The 6,000-nt window shown below is 43.6% G+C and overlaps 1 protein-coding gene across 5 annotated transcripts in view; it reads right to left on the reverse strand.

Moving 5' to 3' along the window:
- LOC139276641 (microtubule-associated protein 4-like) overlaps nt 1–4,804 on the reverse strand; it is a 420,834-nt gene extending 416,030 nt beyond the window's left edge. For 4 of the 5 annotated variants that reach the window (XM_070894662.1, XM_070894653.1, XM_070894644.1 and 1 more), the window contains exon 1: nt 4,152–4,332. The gene's annotated coding sequence lies outside the window, so the exon portion shown is untranslated. Of the gene's footprint in view, nt 1–4,151; nt 4,333–4,670 lie in introns of those variants that run through there. The other variant, XM_070894641.1, reaches the window with a different exon arrangement.
- Nucleotides 4,805–6,000: the final 1,196 nt, after the last annotated feature.

A 6,000-nucleotide genomic window follows, 5' to 3' on the forward strand; every position in this document is an offset into this window, starting at 1 on the left:
GGAGACCAACATTGTACACAATACTCCAGGTGTGGGCTCATCAGGGTCCTATATAATTGCAGTAAGACATCTTTACTCTTGTATTCAAATCCTCTCATTTTTCCTACCAAAGTGGACAACTTCACATTTCTGCACATTATATTCCATTTGCAATGTTTTTTCCCCACTCACTTAACCTGTCTATATCCCCTTGAAGCATCTTTGCATCCTCCTCACAACTTACATTCCCACCTAGCTTTGTATCATCAGTAAACTTGGATACATTACATTTGGTCCCCTCATCCAAATCATTAATAGATTGTGAATAGCTGAGGCCTTGCAGTAGGTAGCCCACTAGTTACAGCCTGCCAACCCGAAAATGACCCGTTTATTCCTACTCTCTGTTTTCAGTCCATTAATCATTCCTCAATCCATGAAAGAAAGACTTACATTTATTTCACAACTATTGGATGTCTCAAAGCACTTTAAAAAAGTACTTAATTGGCTGTAAAGTGTAGTCACTGTTGTAATGTGGGAAATGCGGCAGCCAATTTGCACACAGCAAGCTGCCACAAACAGCAATGTGATAATGAGCAGATAATCTGTTTTTGTTATGTTGTATTACCCCCAATCCCATGTGCACTAATTTTATTTAAAACCTCATGTGCCACCTTATCGAATGCCTTCTGAAATGCCAAACACACTACATCCACTGGTTCCCTTATCTATTCTGCTTGTTGCAACCTCAAAAAACAGATTTGTCAAACATTATTTCCCTTTCATAAATCCGTGTTGACTCTGCCCAATCCTAGCATGATTTTCCAAGTGCCCTGTTACCTCAGACTATTATCTGAATGGTGACAGATTAGGAAAAGGGGAGGTGCAAAGAGACCTGGGTGTCATGGTACATCAGTCATTGAAGGTTGGCATGCAGGTGCAGCAGGCGGTTAAGAAAGCAAATGGCATGTTGGCCTTCATAGCAAGGGGATTTGAGTACAGGGGCAGGGAGGTGTTACTACAATTGTACAGGGCCTTGGTGAGGCCACACCTGGAGTATTGTGCACAGTTTTGGTCTCCTAACCTGAGGAAGGACATTCTTGCTATTGAGGGAGTGCAGCGAAGGTTCACCAGACTGATTCCCGGGATGGCGGGACTGACCTATCAAGAAAGACTGGATCAACTGGGCTTGTATTCACTGGAGTTCAGAAGAATGAGAGGGGACCTCATAGAAACATAAAATTCTGACGGGGTTAGACAGGTTAGATGCAGGAAGAATGTTCCCAATGTTGGGGAAGTCCAGAACCAGGGGTCACAGTCTAAGGATAAGGGGTAAGCCATTTAGGACCGAGATGCGGAGGAACTTCTTCACCCAGAGAGTGGTGAACCTGTGGAATTCTCTACCACAGAAAGTTGTTGAGGCCAATTCACTAAATATATTCAAAAAGGAGTTAGATGAGGTCCTTACTGCTAGGGGGATCAAGGGGTATGGCGAGAAAGCAGGAATGGGGTACTGAAGTTGAATGTTCAGCCATGAACTCATTGAATGGCGGTGCAGGCTAGAAGGGCCGAATGGCCTACTCCTGCACCTATTTTCTATGTTTCTATGTTTCTATCCTTAATAAAGCCAGCCCACACTGCTATGTGTGCATGCTAGGTCCATGAACCAAGCTGGTCTCCAGTCGTCTTGATTAATCCTTGCCACTGGACCAAGACCTAGCTCTGAAAATCCACGCACAGGCATCTTCCACCCTTCAACATGTAGTTCGGGACCTGAAATATTAGGTCCTTCATTGAAACACCTGTGAACTGACCCCTTTATGGCATGGAAGCAAGTCATCCTCGAAGCAAGGGACAGAAGAAGAAGAAGAAAAGATTCTAGCATGTTCCCCACTTCTGATGTCAGGCTAACTGGTCTGTAATTCCCCATTTTCCCTCTCCCTCCTTTCTTAAATTGTGGGGTTATATGTGCTATCTTCCAATCCGTGGAAACCGTTGTAGAATCCGCAGAATTTTGGAAGGTAACAACCAATGCATCCACTATCTCCATTATTTCAAGAGCCACCTCTTTGGGATGTTGGATAATCATGGATATTGCAATGGCACCAGTAAAGGTTTAAGATCCTCAAATCCAATGTATTTCTGCCTCTTGTGCTGCTCACACAGGCAGCCAACACAAGGCAGAACAATGCAACACTTGGGATAATCAAAGATTAGGAACATTTTGAGGGAAAACAAAGATCCTCCAGAGCAATGAAATTGAATAGTGCTAGTTTAAAAGGAATTAAATCATTGCGTGAGGTACACTCTGCATAGTCATAGCATGAGATACACTCTGCATAGTCATAGCGTGAGGTACACTCTGCATAGTCATAGCGTGAGGTACACTCTGCATAGAGTTACTAACAGCAGCTCCCCCTTCCCTAAGTGCCACCACCATGGATACCCTGTTCGAACATACTGGGTACTCACTCACCACACATGTATTGACAGTTCACAATCTTAAACCCACTTTAGCCCCCACACACAATTCGTTATTCTTTTAGCTCTTTCTTCTTTCTTCCCTACCTCTCCTTCTTCCTTACCCCATACTTTTTGCCTTCCAGACTAAAATAGGCTTTGAGGCCTGCATTACAGCTCTGCCAAATGTCACTTTGAAACAGATCACCAAGAATAACACACAAGTTCAGATGACTGCCCATTAGATTCCTTCTCCCCCACCACACACATACACCAGGGAAACATTCAGCCTCCATTCAGGTAAGATCAGAAAATTCACCCAACGTGGAGGTCCAGTGGTAGATAAATTATGGCTATCTTGCCTACTAACTCAATGGCACCACTTGCTCCAATAGAATCAGCCTGAACAGTTTCCTCAGTGTGAAGATTGTATGGAAGGATACCAGTACATATATTCACACTTGTGCTTTTCCTAATTGTCAACTTTCAAGTCTCAACTAGGCCATTAGGATGATGCCAAGTGAGGAGAGACAATTCTTTCACAAGGGATGAACCACAAGGGGCAAATTAACTATAGTCCAGTAACCTCTCATGCCCCAGCTCCCAACAGCTGGATGCAGAGCAGAGTCCAAGAATCTATCGATCTCATCCTTGAATATACTCAACGACTAAGCAACCATAGCCCTCTGGGGTTAGAGAATTCCAAAGATTCACAACCCTCTGAGTGAAGAAATTTCTCCTATCTAGCTCAATCCTAAATGACCACCCCTTTATCTTGAGCCTATGGCTCCCTAGTTCTAGACTCTCCAGCCAGGGGAAACAGCCTCGCAGTATCTTTGTTTTATTTCATTCATGGGATGTGTACGTCACTGGCAAAGCCAGCATTTATTGCCCATCCCTAGTTTCGCTTGAACTGCTGCAGTCTGTGTGGTGGGGTACTCCCATCTACACTGTTTGGGAGACAATTCCACTCATCCTGCAAACCGAATACTGATTTCAAAACAGCCATGGAAATATACTACTTATGTATTCCTATTAATTGTTTAGAATTCATTGTACAAAGTTAGAGCTGGATGAGAGGGGAAAAAAGTTAATTTGTGATACGTACAAATGCAACATACACAAACAAGATGAAACAATGGCTGGTCACCTTAACCTCTGTTTATTCATCATCTCCCAACAGCAATAGGGAGCTTGTCTTAAAACTATTCTCACCCCACCCCAGTTCAAAAAAAGGAAATTTCTTATAACAGATCGTTTACCCATCTCTTCTTTCCCCATAAAATTTAACTTAATCTATTGAATCAGTGCACTTGATTAGACAGTCTCTGCTGGATGGCCTAATCCCCCTGCTTCTTATGTTGCCACACCCATTCTATTACAACTGCATTCCCACACCCCCAAAGACATAACACAGCACACAACAAATACAACACAATGGAAATAAAAATATTAGCATACACATACCAATTACAAAATACTTTATACTATATACATACGTTACACTATATACTTAAAATAAACTAAATCTGCATTGCACCAGATATCAGCAACACATAAGTTAATTTAAATAAAAATGTAAAAAAAACTAAATTACACAATTTGACAGGTTCACTCAATCACAACAAAACGCACCCTAATAATGGAATGCCCCAAGCCATACGTTTTAAAAAAAAATTAAAAGCAAATTATTTTAACTGTGTTTTTTCTTTTACCTGAATTTGGTATAAGTTTCTGTATTAATGGGTTAAAGTCGCTCCTCAGAGGTTGAGGATCTTTATATCTATCTATATATTGGGCTACAGAGATCAGTTCTTAAACAGACAGGGGTAAAAACCAAAGAGACAAGTCAGTGCTGCAAAGTTAGTCAGCTTGATGGAAGGGGGAGGGGCAGCCGCAACCAAACATGATAAACCGTCGCGGCGTGCGTACGTGACGTCTTCCCGCCGCCTCCGCGCTCGACGGACAAGCGAGGCAGCCAATCGGCGCGAGCAATGGCGCTCTGGCGCCAGCTTCCCGTCCAATCGACGTCAAGACGTCGCGCCAATAGCTTCAGGGCAGGACTTCCGGTAGCAAGTTGCGTTGATATGAAAGGCGCCACCCTGAATACATGATGAGGGAATTTCTTTTTTTCCCTTTATCCGCCCTAACCTAATCCAACCCCCTCCCTTTCCCTAACTGGCGGAATTTAAATGTATATTTAACGTCGTTTTATCATATGAAAGTCGACTTACGTGTTACTGACTGGAAATCTTGCTACGGTAATTTTTATTTTTTTTCCCCCACCCTAACTTTATTTTAATTTCTCTCCTCCCTCTCGTCTGGTTAATGGTTTTCAGGCTTGAATTCAATCTGTGCGACCGCTAAAGATCCTCGCCTCAACCTAGTGTGATGACGCAGGACGTGATTGGCACGACCTCGGACCAATTGCTTGGTGCGTCAGGGTTTGGTGACGCCGGATTGTGATGTCGCGCAGCCAGTTGCGTCGAGAGGTTTGTGGCGGAGCCGGGATCTCGCGGTGCAGCAGCAAATTAGGTTGAGAAGGAAGGAGACGTCCATCAAACAGTCTCACAACTATTTCCAAACCAACCCCTCCCACCCTATATAAGGGAGATTCAGTCTTGTTAGCTAGTGTTACATCAAGAATTTTCTGCTTTTAGGTCGATGACCTATCGTCAGAACCAGTTTTGACGACCGTCATCGACCTGAAACATAGAAACTAGGTGCAGTAGGCCATTCGGCCCTTCGATAAAATCATGGCTGATCGTGCATTTCTGTACCCCATTCCTGCTTTCTCTCCATACTTCTTGATCCCTTTAGCCATGAGGGCCACATCTAACTCCCTTTTGAATACATCTGACCCCAACAACTTTCTGTGGTAGAGAATTCCACATGCCCACAACTCTGGGTGAAGAAGTTTCTCCTCATCTCGGTCCTAAATGGCTTACCCCTTATCCTTGGACTGTGACCCCTGATTCTGGACTTCCCCAATATCGGGAACATTCTTCCTGCATCTAACCTGTCCAATTCCATCAGAATTTTATATGTTTCTCATTCTTCTAAATTCCATTGAATACAAGCCTAGTTGATCCAGTCTTTCTTCATATGTCAGTCCTGTCATCCCGGGAATCAGTCTGGTGAATCTTCGCTGCACTCGCTCAATAGCAAGAATGTCCTTCCTCAGATTAGGAGACCAACACATTATTAAAGGTGTGGCCTTACCAAGGCCCTGTACAACTGTAGTAAGACTTCCCTGTTCCTATACTCGAATTGTCTCGCTATGAAGGCCAACATACCATTTTCCGCCTTCACTGCCTGCTGCACCTTTATGCCAACCTTCAATGACTGATGTACCATGACACCCAAGTCTCGTTGCACCTCCCCCTTTACCAACTGTCACCATTCAGATAATAATCAGCCCTCCTATTTTGCATCTGCCATGTATTTTCCCACTCACCTAACCTGTCCAAGACACCCTGCAGCCTCTTATCACCCTCCTCAGAACTCACACTGCCACCCAGCTGAGTGTCATCTGCAAACTTGGAGATATTACATTCAATTCCT

The sequence above is a fragment of the Pristiophorus japonicus genome, chromosome 1 (assembly GCF_044704955.1).
Source record: "Pristiophorus japonicus isolate sPriJap1 chromosome 1, sPriJap1.hap1, whole genome shotgun sequence".
Lineage (NCBI taxonomy): Eukaryota > Metazoa > Chordata > Chondrichthyes > Pristiophoridae > Pristiophorus > Pristiophorus japonicus.